At 36.4% G+C, this 26,477-nt stretch overlaps 1 protein-coding gene across 26 annotated transcripts in view; it reads left to right on the top strand.

Annotated features, from left to right (window-relative positions):
* Positions 1-26,477, top strand: part of PPFIA2 (PTPRF interacting protein alpha 2) — a 485,005-nt gene that overhangs the window by 261,178 nt on the left and 197,350 nt on the right. The gene's annotated exons all lie outside the window — the stretch shown is intronic.

Here is a 26,477-nt window from a genome sequence, read left to right as displayed (position 1 = left end):
CCTGTGTCCATGTGTTCCCATTGATCAACTCCCACTTATGAGTGAGAACATATGGTGTTTGGTTTTCTGTTCCTGTGTTAGTTTGCTGAGAATAATGGTTTCCAGCTTCATCCATGTCCCTGCAAAGGACATTAATTCATTCTTTTTTATGGCTGCATAGTATTCCATGGTGTATATGTGCCACATTTTCTTTATCCAGTCTATTATTGATGTCATTTGGGTTGGTTGCAAGTCTTTGCTATTGTGAACAGTGCTACAGTAAACATATGTGTGCATGTGTCTTTATAGTAGAATGATTTACAATCCTTTGGGTATATATTCAGTAATGGGATTACTGGGTCAAATGGTATTTCTAGTTCTAGATCTTTAAGGAGTCACCACACTGTCTTCCACAATGGTTGAACTAATTTACACTCCCACAAACAGTGTACTAGTGTTCCTATTTCTCCACATCCTCTCCAAGATCTGTTGTTTCCTGACTTTTTAAGGATCACCATTCTAAATGGTGTGAGATGGTATCCCACTGTGGTTTTGATTTGCATTGCTCTAATGACCAGTGATGCTGAGCTTTTCTCATATGTTTGTTAGCAGCATAAATATCTCCTTTTCAAAAGTGTCTGTTCTCATTTGCCCACTTTTTGATCAAGTTGTTTTTTTCTTGTAAATTGTTAAGTTCCTTGTTGATTCTGAATATTAGCCCTTTTTCAGGTGGATAGATAGAAAAACAATTTCTTCCATTCTGTGGGTTGCTTGTTCACTCTGATGATAGTTTCTTTTGCTGTGCAGAAGCTCTTTAAATTAATTAGATGCCATTTGTCAATTTTGGCTTTTGTTGCCATTGCTTTTGATGCTTCAGTCATGAGGTCTTTGCCCATGCCTATGTTCTGAATGGTATTGCCTAGGTTTTCTTTTAGGGTTTTTATGGTTTTAGTTTTTATTCTTAAGTCTTTTATCCATTCTTAGTTAATTTTTATATAAGGTGTAAGGGAGAGGTCTAGTCTCAGTTTTCTGCATATGGCTAGCCAGTTTTCCCAACAATATTTATTAAATAGAAATTCCTTTCCCTATTGCTTGTTTTTGTCAGGGTTGTCAAAGATCAGATGGCTGTAGAGTGTTGTGTTATTTCTGAGGCCTCTGTTCTATTCCATTGCTCTATATATCTGTTTTGGTACCAACATCATGCTGTTTGGGTTACTGTAGCTTTGTAGTATAGTTTAAAGTCAGGTGCCTCCAGCTTTGTTCTTTTTGCTTAGGATTATCTTTGTTGTTTTTGCTTAGGATTGTCTTGGCTATATGGGCTCTTTTTGGTTCCATATGAAATTTAAAGTAGTTTTTTCTAATTCTGTGAAGAAAGACAATGGTAGCTTGATGGGTATAGCATTGAATCTATAAATTGCTTAGGGCAGTATGACCATTTTCATGATATTAATTCTTCCTATCCATGAGCATGGAACGTTTTTCCATTTGTTTCTGTCCTTTTATTTTCTTGAGCAGTGGTTTGTAGTTATCCTTGAAGAGGTCCTTCACATCTCTTGTGAGTTGTATTCCTAGGTATTTTATTCTCCTTGTAGCAGTTGTGAATGGGAGTTCACTCATGATTTGACTCTTGTGATTTTTGCATATTGATTTTGTATCCTGAGACTTTGCTGAAGTTGCTTATCAGCCTAAGGAGATTTGGGGCTCAGACAATAAGGTTTTCTAAATATACAATCATGTCATCTACAAAGAGACAATTTGAATTCCTCTCTTTCTATTTGAATACACTTTATTTCTTTCTCTTCCCTGATTGCCCTGCCCAGAAATTCAAATACTGTGTTGAATAGGAGTGGTAAGAGAGGGCATACCTCATAGAGGAGAGCTCCAGCTGGCATCAAGCAGGTGCTCCTCTGGGACAAAGCTTTCAGAGGAAGGAACAGGCAGTAATCTTTGCTGTTCTGCAGCCTCCTCTGGTGATACGCAGGCAAACAGGGTCTGGAGTGGAACTCCAGCAAACTCCAGCAAACATGCAGCAGAGGGGCCTAACTGTTAAAAGGGAAGCTAGCAAACAGAAAAGAACAACAGCATCAACAAAAAGCATGTCCACACAGAAACCTCATCAGAAGGTCACCGACATCAAAGACCAAAAGTAGATATATTCACGAAGATGAGGAGAAAAAAAAAAAAAAAGACAGCACAAAAAGGCTGAAAATTCAAAAAACCAGAACTCCTCTTTTCCTCCAAAGGATCATACTTCCTCATCAGCAAGGGAACAAAACTGGACAAAGAATAAGTTTGATGAATTGACTGACAGAAGTAGGCTTCAGAAGGTGGGTAATAACAAACTCCTCTGAGCTAAAGAGCATGTTCTAACCCAATTCAAGGAAGCTAACAACCTTGAAAAAAGGTTGAAGAAACTGCTAACTATAATAACCAGTAAAGAGAAGAAAATAAATGACCTGATGGAGCTGAAAAACACAGCCTGTGAACTTTGTGAAGCATACACAAGTATCAATAGCTGAGTCAACCAAGTAGAAGAAAGGATATCAGAGATTGAAGATGAAATTAATGAAGTAATACATGAATATAAGATTAGAGAAAAAAGAATGAAAAGGAAGGAACAAAGGCTCCAAGAAATATGGGACTATGTGTAAAGACCAAACCTCCATTTGATTGGTGTATCTGAAAGTGACGGGGAGAATGGAACCAAGTTAGAAAATACACATAAGGATATTATTCATGAGAACTTCACCAACCTAGCAAGACACACCAACATTCAAATTCAGGAAATACAGATAACATCAGAAAGATACTCCTTGAGAAGAACAACCACAAGGCACATAATTGTCAGATTCACCAAGGTTGAAACGAAGGAAAAAAATGTTAAGGACAGCAAGAGAGAAAGGTTGGGTTACCCAGAAAGGGAAGCCCATGACACTAGCAGCAGATATCTCAGCAGAAACCCTACAAGTCAGAAGAGTGGGGGCCAGTGTTCAACAACCTTAAAGAAAATAATTTTTAACCCATAATTTCATATTCAGCCAAACTAAGCTTCATAAGCAAAAGTGAAATAAAATCCTTTACAAACAAGTAATGCTGAGAGATTTTTTCACCATCAGACTTGCCTTACAAGAGCTCTTGAAAGAAGCACTAAACATGGAAAGGAAAAGCTGGTACCAGCCACAGCGAACACATATCAAATTGTAAAGACCATTGACACTATGAAGAAACTACATCAACTAATGGACAAAATAACCAGCTAGCGTCATAATGACAAGATCAAATTCACACTTAACAATATTAACCTTCAATGTAAACAAGCTAAATGCCCAACTGAAAGACACAAACTGAAAAACTGGATAAAAATTCAAGACTCTTCAGTGTGTATTCAGGAGACCATTTCACATGCAAAGACACATATAGGCTCAAAATACAGAAATGGAGGAATATTTACCAAGAAAACAGAAAGCTAAAAAAGCAAGGTTGCAATCCTAGTCTCTGATCAAACAGACTTTAAACCAACCAAGATCCAAAGAGACAAAAAAGGACATTACATAATGATAAAGGGATCAATGCAACAAGGAGAGCTAACTATCCTAAATATATATGCACCCGATACAGGAGCACCCAGATTCATAAAGCAAGTTCTTAGAGATCTACAAAGAGACCTAGACTCCCACACAATATTGGGAGACCTTAACGCCTCACTGTCAATATTAGACAGATCAAGAAAACAGAAAATTAACAAGGAAATTCAGGACTTGAACTCAGGTCTGGACCAAGAGGATCTTCTAGTCATCTATAGGACTCTCCACCCCAAAGTGACATAATATACATTATTCTCAGCACTACATCACACTTATTCTAAAATTGATCACACAACTGGAAGTAACACACTCCTCAGCAAATGAAAAAGAAAAGAAATCATAACAAACAGTCTCTCAGACCACAGTGCAATCAAATTAGAACTCAGGATTTAAAAACTCACTCAAAACTGCACAACTACATGGAAACCGAACAACATGTTCCTTAATGACTACTGGTTAAATAATGAAATGAAGGCAGAAACAAAGATGTTCTTTGAAACCAATGAGAATGAAGACACAATGTACCAGAATCTCTAGAACACAGCGAAAGCAGTGTTTAAAGGAAAATTTATAGCACTAAATGCTCACAAGATAAAGCATTAAAGACCTAAAATCAACATCCTAACATCACAATTAAAAGAACCAGAGGAGCAAGAGCAAACAAATTCAAAAGCTAGCAGAAGACAAGAAATAAATAATATAAAGCATAACTGAAGGATATAGAGACATGAAAGACTTTTCAAAAAAATCAATAAATCCAGGAGCTTTAAAAAAAATCAACAATAAATACATAGTGAATCAGACAAATAAAGAAGAAAAGAGAGAAGACTCAAATAGATACAATAAAAATGGTAAAGGGGATATCACCACTGATCCCACAGAAATACAAACTACCATCAGAGAATACTATAAACACCTCTGTGCAAATAATCTGAAAAATCTAGCAGGAATGGATAAATTCCTTGATGCATACACCCTCCCAAGACTAAATCAGGAAGAAGTTGAATCCCTGAATGGACCAATAACAAGTTCTGAAATTGAGGCAGTAATTAATAGCCTACCAACCAAAAAAAGCCCAGGACCAGATAGAGTCACAGCTTAATTCTACCAGAGGTACAAAGAGGAGCTGGTACCATTCCTTCGAAAGTATCCCAAACACTAGAAAAAGAGGGACTCCTCCCTAACTCATTTTATGAGGCCAGCATCGTCCTGATATCAAAACCTGGCAGAGACACAACAACAAAAAAAATTTCAGGCCAACATCCCTGATGAGCATCGATGCAAAAATCCTCAATGAAATACTGGCAAACCAAATCAAGCAGCATACCAAGATTATCCAGGCTGTGTGCGGTGGCGCACACTTATAATCCTAGCACTTTGGGAGGCCAAGGCAGGTAGATCACGAGGTCAAGAGATGGAGACTGTCTTGGCCAACATGGTGAAATCTGTCTCTACTAAAAATACAAAAATGAGCTGGATATAGTGATGTGCACCTGTAGTTCCAGCTACTTGGGAGGCTGAGGTGGGAGAATCACTTGAACCCTGGAGGTGGAGGTTGCAGTAAGCCGAGACTACACCATGCACTCCAGCCTTGTGACAGAGTGGGACTGTATCTCAAAAAAATACATAAATAAAAGGCTTACCCACCACCATTAAGTTGGCTTGGTCCCTGGGATGCAAGGCTGCTTCAACATAGACAAATCAATAAATGTAATTCATCACATAAACAGAACCAGACAAAAACTACAGTTAATAGATACAGAAAAGACCTTCGATAAAATTCAACATCCATTTATGCTAAAAACTCTCAAGAAACTAGATATTGATAAAACGTATCTCCGAATAATAAGCGCTATTTATGACAAACCCCCAGCCAATATCATACTGACTGGGCAAAAGCTGGAAGCATTCCCTTTGAAAACTGGCACAAGACAAGGATGCCTTCTCTTACCACTCCAGTTCTGTATCTTTTAAGTGAAGCATTTGGGCCATTTACATTCAGTGTTATTATTGAGATGTGAGGTACCATTGCATTTATCATGCTATTTGTTGCCTGTGTACCTTTTTTTCTTTTTTAAAAATTTTAACTTATATTTTTGTTTGATAGGTCCTGTGTGATTTATGCTATAAAGAGGTTCTGTTTTGATGTGTTTCCAGGATTTCTTTCAAGATTTAGAGCTCCTTTTAGCAGTTATTGTAGTGATGGCTTGATAGTGGCAAATTCTCTCAGCATTTGCTTGTCTGAAAAAGGTCATATGTCTCCTTCTTATATGATGCTTAGCTTTACCGATTACAAAATTATTGGCTGATAATTTTTTTTGTTTGTTTGAGGAGGCTAAAGTTAGGGTCCCAATCCCCTGATCTTATAGGGTTTCTGCTGAGAAATCCCTTATTGATGTGATAGATTTTTCTTTATAGATTACCTGATGCTTTTGTCTCATAACTCTTAAGATTCTTTTCTTCATCTTAACTTTAGATAAACTGACGACAATGTGACTAGGTGATGATCTTTTTATGATGAACTTCCCAGGTGTTCTTTGTGCTTTTTGTATTTGGATATCTAGGTCTCTAGTAAGGCTAGGGAAACTTTCCTCAAGTATTCCCACAAATATGTTTTCCAACTCCAAGATTTATCTTTTTCCTCAGGAACACCAATTATTGTTAGGTTCATTAGTTTAACATAATCCCAGGCTTCTTGCAGGCTTTGTTCATATTTTCTTATTCCTTTTACTTTGTCTTTATTGAACTGGGTTAATTCAAAACCTTGTCTTTGAGCTCTGAATTTCTTTCTTCTATTTGTTCAAATCTATGACTAAGACTTTCCAGAGCATTTTGCATTTCTATACGTGTGTCCAATAGTCACCTGAAGTTGGGATTGTTTTTTCTTTATGCTATCTATTTCCTTGAATATTTTCCGCTTCACTTCTTGTATCATTTTTTTTTTTATTTCCTTGCATTGAGCATTGCCTTTCTTTGGTGCCTCCTTGATTAGCTTAATAGCCTTTCTTTGGTGCCTCCTTGATTAGCTTAATAGCTAACCTCCTGAATTCTTTTTCAGGTAAATCAGGATTTTTTCTTGGTTTGGATCCATTGCTGGTGAACCAGGGTAATTTTTGAGTGGTGTTAAAGTGCCTTGTTTTGTCATATTACCAGTTATTTTTCTGGTTTCTTCTCACTTGGGTAGGCTCTGTCAGAGGAAATGTCTAGAGAGCTGTTGTTCAGACTATTTTGTCCCATGATGTGTTCCCTTGCAATAGTACTCTATCCCTTTTCCTATGGATGTGATTTCCTGTGAGCTGGACTGCAGTGATTGTTGTCTCTCTTCTGGATCTAGCCATCCAGCAAGTCTACCCAGCTCTGTGCTGGTACTGGGGGTTAGTTGTCTGCACAGAGTCCTGTGATGTGAACCATCTATGGGTCTGTCAGCCATGGATACCAGCACCTGTGGAGGTGGCAGGGTGGGTGTAATGAACTCTGTGAGTGTTCTTAGCTTTGGTGGTTTAATTATCTATTTTTGTGCTCGTTGGCTAGGAGATAGTACTTTCCAGGGAACATCAGCTGTTCTAGAATGGAGAGGAACTGGCTGTAGGTGGGGCCCTAGAACTCCCAAGATTATATGCCCTTTGCTTTCAGGTAGCATGGTGAATAGGGAAGGCCCATCAGGTGAGGCAGGGCTAGGCTTCTCTGAGCTCAGGCTCTCCTTTGGTGGATCTTGCTGCATCTGCTATGGGGGAGGACAGTAAGGTTCCCCGGTTAATGGAGTTGTGTACCTTGGAGGATTATGGCTGCCTGTCCTAAGTCATGCAAGACGTCAGGAAGTGGGGGAAAGCCATCAGTCACAGGCCTCACCCAGCTCCCAGGCAACTTAAGGGCTGGTCTCACTTCCACCCATGCCCCCTCAACAGCTCCCAGTCTGTTTCCAGGTGTTTGGTGAGCCTGAATACCAACCTCCCAGATGCAAAAGAAAAGGGCTTCGTTCTTCCCCCACCTGTGGAGTCTGCACACCGGATTCACGGCACTCCCCTGAGTTCTTGCCAGTAGTCTCACCTGGTTCAAATTGTTAGAAGGTTGAGCTAGAAAGTTCCTTCTCCCTGTAGTGTTCCCCGCCCCTCCTCCCGTCCTCTGGCCGCCCTCTCATGGATCTCAGTGGTGCCAGGCAGGAATGGTCTGCTTGGTGACCCAGTGAGCTCTCAGGGCCTTTCCTGCTGCTTCTACCCTGTATTTTGCTCGGCTCTCTAAATTGTCTCAGCTCCAGGTAAGGTCGGAAACTTCTCCGGCAAAGAGACCTACTGTTTTTCCAGTGGGGATGCATGTTTGGGAGAGGAGGTTCATCCTTTCCCACTTCCGCAGTTGGGGCACTCACATTATTTGGTGTGTCTCCCAGGTCCTACAGGAGCAGTCCGCTTCCTTCAGAGGGTCTGTGGGTCCTCTTGGTAATCCTGGTTTGTTTTTGCAGTCGATTTGGAGCTAAAATTCACAATGCTAGCCTCCACATTCTGCTCTGTCCATCCGAGTAAGAGCTGCAAAATAGTCCTGCCTCCCATCCGCCATGATAATCCAAAATTTATATTTGATTGCCATGAATAATAAGAACTGAAGATACTCGCCTTAGGAGCAAGGAGAATTTCATTTTGTTATGCTGGAAACAGATTCCAGATGTAATGCAGAAATGTCAATTTCAGCTTCCTCATCTTCACCACAGATCCAAAGTTATTCTGGTCAGGGCAATTATATGAGCAACCCCACCTTTTACCACCACTTAGCATTAACCACTCCCTATTCAGGTTTCAGCTCATGAGTTGGTTTTATTTTGTCAGAGGAATGGTGACTTGGAGATTTCCCCTCATTCCTATAAATTTAACAATGTATTAAAAAGTGTTTTATCTAGAAATGTTTGTTTTTTCAGTGGAGTGCTTGTTGGATATCTATCAGCTACACTGTAGAATTTCCTTGTTATTTTTTTGGAAACTTTGAAGTGGTTCATAGGAGAGAGATGGTTCTGAGATCCTAGGAAAGCTACCACATTTTCTTTGACGACGCCCAGGAAGAATTTTATTTCTTTAGGCTTAAAAAAAAGCACATGATGGTTGAATTTGAGAGATTCATTTAGATTTTGAACGCTTTTGTTTGTAACAGGATTTAATCTTTGTATTTTAATATTTTCCTTGAAATATTAAAATTAGAGAAGCTATATTTCAGGTTTGGGAATCTCCTGCTGGCATATTATTATCGGACTATCCTAATTTGACTTTTGCCCTTATTTTCGGAATCTTAAATAGTTTATGTTGGACAACACGAGTGGATATAATTTGAAATGGGAAACAAGTGAGAGTGTACTGTTGGCTTTAGGGGCAGAAAGGCCTTGGAGTTAATTTCTAGTGGAACAGGAAATGATTATTCCTCCAGGATAATTAGTTTGAAAATAAGGAGAAAATCCTCAGATACAACTTGTGATGGTCCTGTGCTTTCAGGTTGGAGAGGGCACAGTTTTATACAGTTATGTAAACAACTCCAGGTTTTACAATTTCACTCATTACATGAATTATTGGACTATTAAAACTAGGTCAAATATCATAGCGAATGTGCAAAAGATGGAAGCATTCCCTTTGGAAACCAGCACAAGACCAGTGCAGGTTTTCACACGTGGCACTGACTTTCAAAATGTTCAATGAATAAATGGTGGAATTTATCATTTAGTAAAAACATGTTTTCCTGACCTCCTTATAATCATTCTTTGTCAAAGGAAGTCTTCCAAGTTCACAGGTAAAAGCCTTTCAAATAATTGGAGGTAGCTAGCTCTCTCTCCTCCCTTCCTCTCAATCCTGAGGTTTTGTCTTTCTTATTCAGACTAAATTTCCTTTGATTTCTTTTTTTTTTTTTTATTTTATGTTTCAGAGTACATGTGCACATGTACATTTATTACATAGGTAAATGTGTGCCGTGGTGGTTAGCTGCACCCATCAACCCGTCACCTAAATAATAAACACAGCATACATTAGCTATTTTTCCTGATGCTCTCCCTTCTCCTGCTACCACCTGGACAGGCCCACTTGTAAGTGAGAACATGCAGTGTTTGGTTTTCTGGGTTAGTTTGCTGTGGATAATGGCTTCCAGCTTCACTCATGTCCCTGCAAAGAGCATGTTCTTGTTCCTTTTTATGGATGCAGAGTATTCCATGGTCTATATGTACCACATTTTCTTTATCCAATCTATCATTGATAGGCATTTGGTTGGCTCCATGTCTTTGCTGTTGTGAATAGTGCTGCAATGAGCAATGAATAGTTCATGCATCTTTAAAACAGAATGATTTATATTCCTTTGGGTGTATACCCAGTAATGGGATTGCTGGGTCAAATGGTATTTCTGGTTCTAGATCTTTGAGGAATCACCACACTGTCTTTCACCAAACTTAACAGAGAGTACTTTAACTATTGAAATGTGCATTTGTTTTAGTTGACTGAATTATTTTAAATACAGTTCATATTTATGTGATATAAATCTAGATTTCTTGCATTTTCTTTATGAATTTATTCTTTGTGTCACATTTAATCATGTGCCTCACAAACTAGGTAATTGGCAGAGAAAAAATATTTAAAAATTTCTAGGAATTAGTCTCCAAGGGCTTGAAATGCTTTTAATATTAATTTAGTATTGGAACTCTACATCTATAAATATTTCATCATGTTCAACTTCTGCTTTCGAGTCTGTGGCAAATAGGAAAGTCTGAAAGACTTCTCACTACAAAAACCTAAACTAAATTTAACACAAATGCTTTTAAACTCTCAACATCACACTCATGAAAAACCAAACCATTAAAAACTAGCCCAGGATATTTTGAAAGCTGGAGCACCCTGAAGATATTTGCTGATTCCAGAAACTAGAAACTTCAGGTTTGATGGACATTGGGTACATTGAAAGCAGGAGAAGAGAAAACACCTTGAACCTAGGAAGGAAAGGAGGTCAAACTAAAACTCCTGCATAAACCCAGAACCCCTGAGTAGTTTCACTCTGAAAGAGACAGATTATCCTAGAAGAAACCTATCATCAACAAAAGGACATCAGGATGACCATTAATATAAAGCTGAGCTAAGGTGGAGGAAAAATAAAGTTACCGCAATGCTGTCTTAAAAATGATTAGGGTGTACATTTTTAACACGTTAAAGTAGTCCTAGCAGATTCATAGTGCCTAGCAGAAGAAAAATATATATTCTCTCTGAAGAAAGTGGCTTCAGGTGGAACTTACAGAATTCTCAACAGATTACGATAACCAAATATGAGTTTGCCAGCCAATATTTTAAATCACAGAAGAATTGTGTTGCCTTGTGCTGGAACCAGAGGAAATAATAAATAGCAAATTATATTCTCAAATTTTTTAATAATAAAAACACATTACATAAGTTTAAAATGCTTAGAGAATAACACTTTTAAAATAATGAAACAGATATGCCATGTTTTAAGATTCATTCACCAATTGCCTTATCAGGAACAAGTTTTTTTTTTTTGGTTCATTTTTTTCTTAAATAAAAATGCTTACTAGTTTGCATTACTAAATGTGAGTATTTTACCATGTTCCTTCTTTAACAAATATAGAGTCTCTACGTCAGGCCTCATGTAAGGAGCTGGCAAAATAACAAAGGCCAGAAAGTTTTAGTTCTGGTTCTCACAGAGCTTACCATCTATTTACAGAAGTTCATATGATAGAATAGAATTAAAGCTTCTAGTATTCTGTCTTAGCAGGATCTGAAGACTATCTAAGATTATTTTTAAAAAATCAAAGAGAGAATAGTATGAATAATTAAAATTGGAGATAATTCACCTAAAAAACTCATTAATCTTAACAGACCATTTTACTTTTGTATTTTGTATCATTTTATTCTCAATTCACATTTTCAACATCTGTCTAGATTTTTCAATCAGCCAGGGTCCCTCTTTTGTATCTGCTAGTGACTTTATCACCTAAATGATTCTAAGAGTGATCCATACAAAGCAATAGGGCAAAATTAGCAAACTTATAGTTCATTAGAAGGAGCCTAAACCTTCTTTAATTCATGAAAAACAGAAATTTAGAAATAATAACAATTTTTGCTTATGAAGTATAATACAGGAATTTTTAAAAACATAATCAAAAAACAATAATTATATTTTAGGCCAGTTAAGTTATAACAAAATGATACTGGTGCTAGTATGTACTTATAAATTTGGGATTGTTGAAAAGAAAATTTTAAAACTTCACAAGAGGGCCGGGCGCAATTGCTCATGCCTGTGATCTCAGCACTTTGAAGGCTGATGCAGGCGGATCATTTGAGGTCAGGGGTTTGAGACTAGCCAGGCCAACATGGTGAAACCTAGTCTTTACTAAAAATACAAAAATCAGCCGCATGTGGTGGTGCATGCCTGTAATCTCAGCACTTTAGGAGGCTGAGGTGTTTGGATCACTTCAGGCCAGGAGTTTGAGGCCAACCAACATGGCAAAATCCTGTCTCTACTAAAAATACAGAAATTAGCCAAGCATGGTGGTACATGCCTATACAGCCTGGTTGACAAAGTGGTGAGAATCTATCTCAAAACTAACCAAATAAATTAATTAAAATTTAAAAATAAAGAATGCACTTCCATATGAAGGAAATGTTGAAAATATTTTTCCCTTGGTATTAAATATTTTTTTTTCTATAGACTTCTTCTTGAAATATAATGTTGAAGAAAACTGAGAAAAAACAACATCTGAGTACACACTTTGACTCATAGCTATTTTCTATTTTCCCAGGTAACATTAGCTTATGTAAATAAAAACAATGAGTAAGGAATGCTGTGGACCTGCAGTCAAAGTTATTATGCTGTGTTGATTTCTGTGCATAATATGGAAAACAGCCAGTCATTTGAATGTAATTTATTTATATAAGTAAATATTAAACTAAGTCATGGTTTTACAGTTGGACATTTTTTGGCAGTAGATCTTTCTAACTTGGACTATCAGCTCTGCTCTATACATTTTGAAGGAGAAGTAAAAAAATTTATAATTCCAGAACAGGATGGTCAATAAAATTCATCTTTGGTGCCAGTTTGGGTTAAGTAGTTGCTGCCTAATGTATAGCATCAAGGAATATTATGGGGGCTGCTTCAAGAAAATATGTCATGATAATTTCATGTCTCAGGCAAAGGAGTACAGAGTGTAATCACACATGTGGTTTATTTGATGAAGCTGTAGGAAGATAGTATAAAATAGCAAAAAAAAAAATCAATTTGTTATATACCCAGTTACATATTTTGCTATCAACATGCAATTTTTTTTTTTTTTTTTTTTTTTTTTTTTTTGGAGGCTGAGTCTTTCTCTGTCACTCAGGCTGGAGTGCAATGCACGATCTTGGCTCACTGCAACCTCCACCTCCCAGGTTTAAGCCATTCTTGTGTCTCAGTCTTAGTAGTTAAGATTACAGGCATCTACCACCACACCCAGCTAAGTTTTGTATTTTTAGTAGAGACGAGGTTTTACCATGTTGGCCAGCTGGTCTGGAACTCCTGAGAGCAGGTGATCCACCCACTTCAGCCCCACAAAGTGCTGGAATTACAGGCGTGAGCCACTACACCTGGCCCTACATCCAATTTTATGTATACATATGTTTCTGTAGCAATTCAGTGTTTACAGGACTTGTTTCATAAATGAGTAAATAGCTGTAGGATAGAGAATGGTCAAGTTATTCCTACTTTGAGTCTTTGCAAACTACTTATGGACAATTGCAAAGATTAAGGTAATGTGTGAGTAATTTTATATATATTTTCTTTTTGAAAATTGTATCTTACAAAGGGCTTCTCAAGAAAGTAGTCTTCTAAGATTCTTTCTGCTTCTGACCAGCAAAATACTCATATCAAGGGAAGTCCCCTAGGATCAGGAGAGAAAAATGGCATATTTTTAATGTGAAGTATTATTTGTTTTTAATATCTTTTTTTCTCGGGGAGGGGACATTAAGATGGCCATAAGGATGGGGATAGAAAATTTTCTAATGGCAACAATCAGTAAATGCTATTGATGTTAAAAGAATTAGGTGTTCACAAGCATACTGGTTACTAAAATGTATTTTTCAGGGTTACATTACCTTGATTAATTTGGTGAGGTCCAGAGTCTGGCCCTTAAACTAGCAAGTCCAGAAATTTTGTGTTTTTAATTTCTTTGAGTGGTTGCTAAACTAATAAAAAGGAGGATAAAGTTAATAATGTCATTCACCTGCTTAAATTCTTTCCATGGTGCCTATTACTGACTTTTACCAAAGACGAAAATAACTAACATAGCTTTCCCTCCACTGCATCCAAACTGAACTACTGTTGTTTAAACAGCTTTATTGAAACAACACATACCGTTTTATTCAACCATTAAAAATGCAATTCATTGGCATTTAGTATATTCGCAAAGTTGTCATTCCTCTTCACAATTAATTTTGGAATATTTTTATTACCCCAGAGGAAATCCAGAGCTCCTTAGCTATCACATCCTCCAGCCTCCCCAACTCCCCTAGCCTTGGTAATCACTATTGCATTTTCTGTTTCTATATATTTGCCTATTCTAGACATTGCACATTAACATGATCATGAAATAATATGGTCTTTTGGGACTGGCTTCTTTAAGAATAATATTTGTTATTATTTAGGATTTTTATTATAGCCATTCTAGGGAATGTGAAATCGTGTTTCACTGTGCTTTTGACTTGCATTTCCCTGATGATTAATGATGTGGAACAGCTTTCCATGTGCTTTTTGGCTATTTGTATGTCTTTAGAGAACTGTGTATTCAGATTATCTGTTCATGTATAAATTTGCTTGTCTTTTATTATAGAGTTGTAATAGTTATTTATATATTTTGGCAACCAGTCCTTTATCAGGCATGTAATTTGCTCATATTTTGTCTCATTCTGTGGGTTGTCTTTTATTTTCCTAATGATTCTATTCAAAGTTTAAATGTTTTAACTTTATGGTATATTAATCAGGTCTGGTTCCCATAACAAAATACTATAGACTGGATGGCTTAATCAACAAGGATATATTTCCTCACAGTTCTGGAGGCTGGAAACCTGAGGTCAGGGTTTCAGCATGGACAGGTTCTGCTGAGACCTCGTTCTAGCTTGCATATGGCTGCCTTCTGACTGTGCCCTCACAGGCACATAGCAGAGAGAGTGCTCTGGTGTCCCTTCCTCTTCTAAAAAAAGAAGTAATCCCAGTTGGAGAGCCCTACCCTCATGACATCATCTAAACCTAATGATTTCCCAAAGCTCCCATCTCCACGTACCACCATGTTGGGGATTAAGACTTCAACATATGAATTTGGGGACATAATTCAGTCATAGCAGATGGAGTCTGGTCTATTTTATCTTCTGTTGCATGAGCTTTTGGTGTCACATTTAAGAAACCATTCCCTAACCCAAGATTGCAAGGATTTACCTCTGTGATTTTCTCTAAGATTTTTATAGGTTTAGTATGCTTAGGCTTTTTTTGGATTTTAGAAAGTTGTTCATGATGTTCCCTTAATCTGGAAGAATTTTCATTTAACATGTATTTTACCTGGCTTTTACTCATTTTTCACATTTCATCTTAGATGCTCCCTTCACACACATACGTTCCTACAGGGATGCATGCTGGATGCCCTGGATATAACCCCATCTCAACATTTATCACATTCCACTGTAATTATTGTTCAGTTACTTCTATTTACTATGTCTTTTTTACCATTGTACACATTATAATGTGTGAAAATTTTCACAGGATCTCCTACATATATGCATCCAGTAATATTTTGTGGAGTAAATAGAGGAATGATTAAAGTGTCAATTTTTAAAATTTTCAGAGAGAAATGCAGTTGTCAAGTGAGCCAGTGTCCAACCTAGACTGACAAAGGCAAGTTCCTTCTCTACAGTAATTGACACAGAAAATTTGAGTCATGTAAAAATATCCCTTAGTATCTATGGAATTAGAATGTGTTACATTATTTGAACATTTGATGACACCATGTCATGTAAGTGTGTCCTAACTATTCCAGAACACACATACACCCCTATTCCCAGACAACTACAATCCTTAGGCTGGGATGTACTTTCACAGAGACAGTGCTTAGAAGAGCATTTCCAGCTTTCTCTTCCATGGTTTGCTTTTTCTCTGTTATTTCACGATTTCACCCCAGCCCACCACTGATGAACTGCTTTAGCTGTATATTGATATAGCATATTAGAACACAAAGTGTTATTTTCTCAGCTACAGTGTGCAATTGTAAATGATACAAACAGCAAAATTCTCCAAGGCAGAAAAATATGTTTCAATAAATTTTACAACTTCTATAGCACCCACTACAGCATTTCAGCTCAGTGAACAGCAAACAATATTGTAGCCCAAATATTTTTGGTTATGTAATTATAACTGATTGCTAGAGAGACGTGATTTTGTTTTGTTTTGTTTAGAGTTAGAGCTTTGTGTAGCTATGTTGGGAGATTTAAATATTCAGCTTGAATGCTATTTTGTGTGTCTGGGAGTGTTTGCCACAGCAGGTGTTATCTAACCAGATGCTAAAGCCTTTTAAATTAATATGCAGCATCTTGTCAAACATACCTCCTGCTTTACACTGTCAGAGCTGTTGAAAATTGGCTTTTCCTGCCAAAAGAGTATTTGGTTGGCAATGACTCAGCCCTGACATGCTTTAACTACAATGCTTACTGGGCCAGGTGATTGTACTAACATACTTAGAATGTTGAGTTTTAATAAATGTACAAATTCATGAAGCATCAAATAAGCAAAAAATCTTTTGAGCACTTGTAGGGATTAAAGATTCTTCCTTCTCCTCCATAAAGATGAATCAAAATTGAGGACAAGCACATTAACTGGCTGAAGAACTAGGTTGGTTCCTCTGTTAGATTTGCTTCCTAATGACCTCCCTCTCTCTTCTTTCATATACTTGATACAATTAGACCAGAACAGGATTTTGTTTTATTTTTTTCTATTTGGAGAAAAATGAAGGGGATGTGGAGCAGGTCAAAGGGAAAAGAAACTTGGAGTGAGTAACTTCAGTCGTGGTTCCAAGCCACTGGGTTTGTCTCTCTCATTCTAGCAGTATGAAGTGGGACAGGATTTGGGACTAAGGCAGTTACTCAAACCTAGAGCCAGAGCCAAGGGATGAGGTGGGAGCTTCATTCAGCAGGCTACATCCCACTCATCTGGGTCAGGGAAACTTTGAAAGACTTCAGGCTGTAACCCTGGATTCTCGTCAGACTTGTAGGCCGCTGGGCTCCCCTCAAATGGCATCTCAGAGCAAGCAGTGCAAGGGTTCATTAAAAACTTCTCAAATATGTTTTTAAACTATCATTGCATTTCAGACACCAGAAAACATCTTGAGAGGTGCATGAGCCCTGGGTTAGTGATAATAGTTGCAATCAGAGAGAAGAGGAGAGGATAATGGAAGATAAAGTCTGAGACATGTTTAAGGAAGCTTTTAAGGGCAGTTTTATGATATCTAGAGAATTTCCTCATAGATTCTACCCTTATAGACATTAACATTATAGAATGTCACTTGATGTGTCTTAGGTAGTAGTAATGTAAATTTTTGATCAGCAAGAATTACTAAAGGTACACAGGAACAGAAGGGTACAATAAGACATTTTCTCTCAAAAATATGCCGAGTATTTTTACTGTATCACACTAATGTCAATCACTTATGCCATGCTAGCTCACTAATGATATAGTAGAACTCTCTCACTTTTATTGTTATGCTTGAGGATAATCCTCTTGTCCCTGATATATAATTAGTTTCAGTATCAGGGCTTTCCAAATAAAAAGGTCAATGAGTAATAATGAGCCTTGGGTAGGTGACTCTTGAGTTACCTTTTAGTTACCATTCAAGAAAAAAACTGCATGGTTTTTGCAAGTCCTAAAGCATTTAATGAAATATATTATTATAATAAGGAAAATTGGGTCCTATAAGAAATCAAAATTATATGTAGAATAACCACATATGGTTTAAAGAAAGCTGAGCATATACATCATTTGTTGGACATCTACTATAACCAGGACCTGTGCTAATTATGTTTATACTGATCTCATTTTACCCACATGAATTCTATATAAGAAAGGATAATGCTACCTCCATGACCCAGAGAGATAGCTGACACTTTAAAAGTTCACTGTTGTTGGCCAAGATATGAACCTAATTCCAATTCCTTCTGGAATCTGTACTGTATGGATTATGCCACACCCAACTACCATGAAAAGGCAGAGTTTAAAGCCAGTTTACCCATAAGTCACAGGGAGTACACGGGCAGAGCCTGGGGTTCACAATATTTTCGGGGGCAGGTAAATGTTTTAATCTCTTAAAATTTTACATATATATGTATATATTTTACAAATATGTATATAATGTTTTTAATAGATAAATGGGCCCATGAAGGCAAATGTGCCTAGAACCCGCAGAAGCAATACAGTGCCAGCAGAACAGCCAATGTGGGGATACTGACAACCTCTACCTTGCCTCCAAATATGCTCCCAACCCATTTGTAGTGACACTGCTGCTCTCCAGGAGTTAAAAAACAAGCTGAATCATCGCTAGCAGGCTACTGTTAAAGACAGCCTAGTACCTGGGGCGGCTCTATACAAATATTGAGAAGTTGGTGTCCACAAAGCAGAGTAGGAATAAGATATAAGTTAGGTACATTTCAGTAGGAACATGGTGAGTGATTTATGGCTTCATGTTCAGATATCCTGAGACTGCTTGACAATTTTTATTTCTACAACCATCCACTTTTTGAAAGATTCTAGGTCCCTTTGACCAAGTACCCAAGTACACATCTACCAAGGGAGTGACCTTTGTAACATGTTGGATTTCAAATAGGCTTGCATCCCCCAGGTCACCATAATACATTAACATAGTCTTCTATTATGCAGTTTTAGGAAGAAGACCAAAAGGTCTCTAATTGGAATATAGATACATAACAAATCAAGGGGGCATGAAATATAATGCACATGGAATTTAAACCTCGTTTTTTTTTTTTTTTTTTTTTTTTAACCTAAGCGATCTTCTTACCCAGTGATTTTTGTGAAAGTTCTGAGTCCAGTTGTGCCTGTCACATTGCATTAGTTATGCAGGTGATTCCTCCTTCAAGCTATCTGGCCCAGGGCTGACCATGAGACATGGGCTGTTTTATACAGTAATTTTGGATGACAGCATTCCCTGGGCTCATGTGAGACCAGAAGGCAATTATAAAAACGGAGGTCATTAGCACTGTGTTTGATTACATAATAAAATAAAGATATTGCATATATATAGTGATATAATGATGAAGTATTAATTTCTATATACCTTTCTTCCCAAACTAAATGATTTCCAAAATGAATTTCTAAAGACTCTTCTGCATTTTTACCAGCTAATATACTAAGATATGTGTAGATATAAAATTTGAGAAATATATTTTTGTTGTTGCTTTGTTTTTAATCTCTCAAATGTAATACTTCCATTATTAATTGGTTCTAAAAAGTATGTCCTGTGGTTTGGGGAAGAATATACATATCTTTTTACATGTAAATTTATGTGAAATTATATGCAAATATAGATTTAAAATCCAACGCTTTCCACTGAGTATTACAAATAGAATTGCTAGAAGAATTATTAAATTTTAAAGGAGGAAACACCAAAATACAGTAAATGAGGGGCATAGCCTAAGGAAGTCATTTTAAAATAAGCATTTTGAGGCAGTTATTTTTTCTATTTGAAATGCTAGATGGTCAAATCAGCATGCTTCCATGCCATATGCTTTCCTGAGAGCTATTTTTGATTTGCACAAATGGTTGAAGAATAAACTTAAAAGATGCTTTTTTGTGGTTGGTGAGGGTGTTGGCAGTTTTTAGTGAAGCTGAATTCCGACTCGCCATTTCTTTTTCCTCTTCTCTGTCAAACTGGTCTGCACTAACAATTCTTCAAGGCAGGACTTATTCAGATAGATGGCTGCAGAAATAAGGCCATTGTCAGTTCATTAATTAAGTGGCTCACAAGATTAGAAAATGCAGGTTTAAATGAAAGGTAAAGAGTATTAAAATTATAATCAAGATGAATGGATTGTCTCAGATTTCTCTGGAGACTGTCTGGTGTCATTGACTTAAAATTGAAAGACTGAATTTTCCTCTTATTATGCAGCTTCTCCTGACCTGCTTTCCTGAGGAGAGAACTCACCTATTAAATCAATGCCTTTCAAGCATTTAGTAAATGAGAAAATACGTCATTTATTTTCTTAATTAAACCTCCTCAAATAAGCATACCATCTGAAATGAGTCAGAGAAGTTAGAAGGTTTTTTGTTCAAGCTCTATTATGTTTATTATTAAATATCAGAAAATGAGTTTAAAGATGAACCTGTATAAAAATAGAATTCTCTTTGTCTGTCTGAGAGTAGGTAGCCTGAGAGGCTATAGTGATTTACCAGGTGGAAAAGGCATAATTTGAAAATAAGTGGAAGGTTAACCAGAAGAAGTTATACACTCTTTCATTTCCTGTCCAGGTTACTCTTACAGAATGTAAATAGGCACAAGAACTGAGTGAAATTACGCTTTGCCCCTGTATTTCTCACTTTGCAAATAACATATGCAGAGACCAAAACAAGAGAAGCTTATTTACATTAAACTAAGAACAACATATTGACCTAAGGCCTGTCATTTATTAGCACCATAGACACTTGAATTACTCAAGCTCATCCTTAGCTTAGAAGTCAGCACAAAAGAGTGAAACCACTGATAAGTTACTAGACAGCTTATCTTTGCTCTGGGATAGGACAGGCTTCAGGGATGTTGGCACCAGCATTGCCATATAATAGAATGGGTCTTGATAGAAATACTTAATCAATTCTACTTTTCTCATCTGTGTTCTGGGAATAATAACACTGCTATAATGAATAAACCACATAACAGATGTAAAGTTCCTAACAATGTACCTAGCATATAATTAGTACTTAAGAAATGATATTTAAGAAAAGAGTCAGGCTCAGTGGCTTACAACTGTAATCTCAGTGTTTTGGAAAGCTGAGGTGGAGGTGGGAGAACTGCTTGAGGCCAGGAGCTTGAGATAAACTGGGCAACATAGTGAGCCCCCTGTATTTTCTTTGAAGACAAGTGAGACCGTGTTTGTTTGTTTGTTTGTTTGTTTTAATGATTAGATGAAGGAAGAAAATAAGTAAAAAGGTAACAGTGGGGGATATTAGCTGAAATAGAGGAACTTCAGATTTTATGTAATTTAAGAGACATAACAAATTTAGGAGTGCCCAGAAGTTAGATGACTTGAATTAGTATATAAGAAAAGATACTTTCAAAATACTAAGATACTGACAGAAAAAAAGTTATTTTATTTTCCTCTTTTTTAAAAAAAGAAACTAATGCTTTATACCATGAGCTGAATTAACATTGAAAGGGATAGAAATGGCTAGAAAAGATTCATTTCAGAGAAAAAGTAGTTTGAATGATTAATTCCCTGAATGCATATAAACATATAAAGAGCAGGGACCTTAACTTGATTCTTTGCTTGTCACCTTTCCAGCACTAAGAACAGGGTCCACTACACAGCAGGTGCTCATGTAAATGTGTTTGTGATGTGCCTGAGAACACACTAAGAAGGAGAAGAGTACCCCTCCCTTTGCTCTGAGGGTACTGTGATGGCACTATGTGGTCTAGATCTTGACTGTTCTTTAAAATTCCAAGGGACAAAATATAAATGGAGAAAGTCATTTTACTCTTTGGAAAGAGAAAGTATTTGGCAGGCACTGGTTGGAGAACAAAATAGTCTGAAAAGTTGTTGAGTATGCTTAGCAGCTGGTGACTGATCTAATTCTCTTATCTCACTGATTCAAACACACTTAGCTCTTTCTACAGATTTCTTTTAATTCAGACATGTTGAAGTATGAATGAAGTTTCATTCTAACATTTACATTTCACTGCTTTAAGCTTCTGATAATACTCTGTGTTATACATTGTATTCTGTTTCGTACCTTTTTCACTCAAAATTATATTTTTGAAATCTTTCCATGTCGCAGTACAAAGATCTAACCTATTTATTCTTCCTTTTGCATAATATTCCATCATGCACATTTACTATATTTAATTCATACATTTTTCTATATATGGAAATCTAGGTTGTTCCCAGTGAATTTTTTTTCTGGGAATCATGTGGAAATACTGTTCTAAAAACATAATTTGAGAAATGCCAGACTAGAAAAATAATATATTGGTTAAATACACATTTTCACTTTAAGAATGAATAAGACCAATGTGATAAGACCATTTTCACTTTAAGAATGAATAAGACCAGTGAACAAATAATAAATCTGAATGCATGAATTATTCGGAGCAATAGGCCCAAATCACTAAGGAATAGAAAATATTTTCATTATTTCTTCTGCCACATTCATTTTCTCTCAGGTGCACATGCTCTCATTCATTCTACCATCTTTGCATTCAGCACAAATATTTATATCACAAAATTATGCTTTGATGATAATGAGCTTCAGCACTAGAGCTAGCCTATTCCTAGGTTGGAGGTATACTGCAGATCTCTTTGCAGAAACTTCCAGGATCAGAGAAGATTTTCTGAATAGTTTTTAAATTTGGCAGCTCCCAAGTAGTCACTATATTACCTTATTTGTGTGTATGTATATATATATGTGCTATAAAGTGTGACAGACAATAATGTCATTGCTATGTCAAATAGTATATTTCAATATAGACAAAACAACAGCTACAAATTAAAAGGAGAATATTATATCTTTTATATGTTAAGAAAATTATGATCTCAGAAACTCCAATAATAACTTTTAAAATTATTTTGGTATCAAAGTCCAAAGTTTGAGGAAAGCAAGCCATTTATTTATTTTCACAACATGGATTTATTGTTTATGCAATTTTCCAGGAACTATGCTAAGACCTAAGGATATAAAAATACACTAACTTAGGAGGCCAAGGCGGGCGGATCACGAGGTCAAGAGATTGAGACCATCCTGGCCAGCATGGTGAAACCCCATCTCTACTAAAAAATACAAAAATTACATGGGCATGGTGATGCGCACCTGTAGTCTCAGCTACTTGGGAGGCTGAGGCAGGGGCATTGCTTGAACCCGGGAGGAGGAGGTTGCAGTGAACAGAGCTCACGCCACTGCACTCCAGCCTGGTGCCTGGTGACAGAACAAGACTCTGTCCCAAAAAAACCAGAAAAACAAACAAACAAAAAAACCACTAACAACCTTGCCTTAAAGGATTGTACTGTTTACGTGCAGGAGACAAACACATAATCCAGTTATTATAAAAAATATAATTAGGTATTTTAAAGCATTAAGAAGGCTAACTAGTGCTTTAAAAATGAATTAGGCAGCAGGATGATGAAGAGTATTCAAGGCATAGTAGATAGTATGTAAAAGAAACAGGAAAAAAGCTGAAAATGTGAAAAGGTAGAAATGGAAATAGGAAAGATAAATTTTTGACAGTAGATGAAGAAGACAGACCATCTAAGAAGGAGGATTTTGAGGAAATACGACTTCTAAAGGGCATAGACTAGAATTACTATGTGTGTGGCACTTTAGTGATGGGTTTTTACTGCCTGTTAATGACAGAGATCCCTGATGGGCCTCAAATGTGAATTCTGAAAGTTCTATGAGGGCAACTGCAACAACTGTGCTATGTTATAGCATAATTTATAGTATGTCTTCAGCATCTAGCATAGGATGTGATATGTGATAGGTGTTCAATAAATGTTGTGTGAATGGCTGGATAGTTAGAAGGATGATAATCTCAGTATGCCTGAGATGTTTGATAAGAGAGTTTCCATTTTCAGCCAGAAGGAGGCAGTGTTGCAGAAATCTAAAAGTTTTAAACTCGGACACAGTGGGTCATATTTAGCTGTGAGTTGGAACAAGTTATTCATCACTGCTAAGCTTCGGTGTCCTTATCTGAAAAATAAGGAGTAGACTGTATAATTCAAGTAAAATGGTTAGCTTGGGGCATGGCAAAATAAAGTGCCAATTACTCAAAATGGCATTAATAGTTGCTATTGTTCTATAAGTACTAAAGCTAATTAGTTATCAAAGAGCCATGTTTGGAGTGATGTGAATTTTGAAAGTTAAAGTTGGTTTAAATTTGATATGTTTGAGGGTAAAAAGCTCTGAAAGTTTAGTGATCTTGGGAAAGATAATTTTTCCAAAAATTGAAGCACAAATCAAAAGGGAAAGGCCTGTGGTCAGGGGAAACAAACAACCTATTATAATCACCCAGCATGCGTTAGATTGTCTGGGTTCAAAACCCAGCTCCATCATTGACTAGGTGTGTGACTTTGAACAAATTGCTTAATTTCTCTAGGCCTCAGTGAGATTTTAGTACTTTCTTACAGTGTATTATTAGGATTGTTGAGCTAATTAATATAAATTGCTTGGCAGAGGACATGGCATACATACCGTAAGGTCACAATCAATGTTAACCATATTTGCTGTTACTGATATCTTTGTAAGATGATATGAGGCTCAGTTCATGTTTACAGTAAGGAGAGTAGGTATAGAAAAGATAACTGTCAAAGTATAAAAAATGTTTAATGATTACCTCCATGTGAGGTTTCGGCCTCTATGTGGTCTCAAATACATAGAACATACTCGTCTAACACTTTTTGCTCTGTGTGGAAGGAATACTATGCTTTGAACCTTCTAGTTCCCCACACTCTGATTGGACTAATTAAGGGGGATCATGCAACATAATTGTAGTTGTGTTAATTCTTTTTCACGTTGCTGATAAAGATATACCCAAGACTGCATAATTTATAAAGAAAAAGAGATTTAATAGACTCACAGTTCCACGTTTCTGGAGAGGACTCACAATCATGATGGAAGGTAAAAGGCATTTCTTACATGGTGGTGGCAAGAGAGAATGAGGACCAAGTGAAAGGGGTTTCCCTTTTATAAAACCATCGGATCTTGTGAGAACACACTCACTATCAGGGAAGCGGAAGGAGGAAAAAACACCCCCATTATTCAGTTACCTCCACCTGTTCCTGCCCTTGACACATGGGGATTATTACAATTCAATGTGAAATTTGGGTGGGGACAGAGAGCCAAGCCTTATCAATAGTAATATTATTTAATGTTTCAGGTAAGGAAAAAGGGCACCTCTAAATGTACTCCAAATCTGAATAATATAAACCCAACTCACAACTAGGTTCAGAATGAAATAATAGAAAAGCACTATACTTGCAGTGTGGAGAATTATGTTCAGAGCTCACTCACTCCCTGTGGCTTGTGAGTTTTGTGAACTTAGGCTTACAGCTTATCATTAGTCAGTTTCCTCAGCTATAAGATGGGAGCGAGACTCCCTCCTCAGGTATTTAGAGAACAAGATGGTATAATGAATGTGAAAGTAGCACCTGATATTTGCTAGGATCTTATAAATGTAAGACTAATCTTAATCTTAATACATGGGGTCACTAGCCAGGAAGGCAAATTTGGTGAAAAGTAAATGAATATGATGATTATGCAAAGTTGGGGAAGATTTGGAATTTATATTTTTGTTTGCGTCAAACCACTTACTTTGCTTAGTTTCTCTAAATGACTTCAGCCCAAGTGAATAATTTAGACCTAAGAGCAGACTTTAGGGCTATATTCTAGATCAAAGAGTTTGTTGTTGTATTTTTGGCTACACAGGGATAAATGTTTTCTCCCCTGATTTTGCCTGCTTAAATATTGCTAATACTCTGAGCATTTTATTTAGGTAGTAAATGGAAATGAAACAAATATAAAGCAATAAACCTATCTCTAGAAAATAAATTGTTTTTCATATACTGCATAATTTTGATAGAGAAAAGAAGTGATACATGAAGATTCTTTCTTGCATGTTATTAACATATAGGTATTTAGAAACAATCTTATGCTTATGTATATTATGACACTAAGATAAAACATAAATAAAATCTGTATTTTACCATCATGCTAATTATGAAAAATATATGTGTCTGTTAGAATTATAACATTAGGTATCCCTAGGTGTGAAATTATGAATGAATTTTGGTTTTCGGCTTCCTCCCATGTATTTCTATAATCAAACTTTCTACAAAACTGTCTCCTTCATTTTTTTTTTTTCATCTTCTGAGTGCCTTCTCAGCCTAGAGCTAAGTTTTCTCAAATACTTAAATATTTGATAAGCATCAATTTTACTACTGAAAATCACTCTAAAGTTTTATTATATTATTATTTTAAATTAAATATTTGTTTATAATGTAGAATAGCAGAATAGTTGAATTTCCTGGTCTTCTTATTAAATAACCTTTTCTCTGTGTAAAGAAACTTTCCACCATTGGTAAAAATACCATATCATATGATCTCTGATCCCATTTAGGGGAAGGAGGCCAGTGAAGATTACTTCACAGTGTCATTTACCACATGAAGATAGAATTCTCAAGAACCCCCAATTTTTTGGTGACAATGTGACCTATTTTTATTAACTAAAAATAAATATTATTTGAGCTCCCGCTATGTCCTAGATACTGGTGGTGTAACAGTGAAAAGTCACAAAGTCCCTGTCCACATGAAGCTTACCTTTTGGAAAAACTGAGCAATACACAAATTAATAAGAAAATCTTACATAATATCAAATCTTATGCATATTTATTATTTTGTAATAAAAAAAAATGTAGATTCCCCTGCTTCATCTTGTTAACAAATAAATTTCTTAATCTCAAAATCGCACATTTAACAGGTGTTGTTCTGAAGATCCACTGTATTCTCTATAAACATTGTTATATAGGTATTAAAGTATATGATTTTTGGAGCTGTTCACAAAACTAGGGGAATTTAAATATTTAAATTACTCTAGGAATAACTTATCAACGTTAGATTCAGTGTGATGTAGCTGATATATTTTTAAATATACTTTATATATACACCCAT

Source organism: Sapajus apella, unplaced genomic scaffold (assembly GCF_009761245.1).
Source record: "Sapajus apella isolate SASKATOON/1434 unplaced genomic scaffold, GSC_monkey_1.0 scaffold2, whole genome shotgun sequence".
Lineage (NCBI taxonomy): Eukaryota > Metazoa > Chordata > Mammalia > Primates > Cebidae > Sapajus > Sapajus apella.
This window is presented reverse-complemented; position numbering and strand designations above follow the sequence as displayed.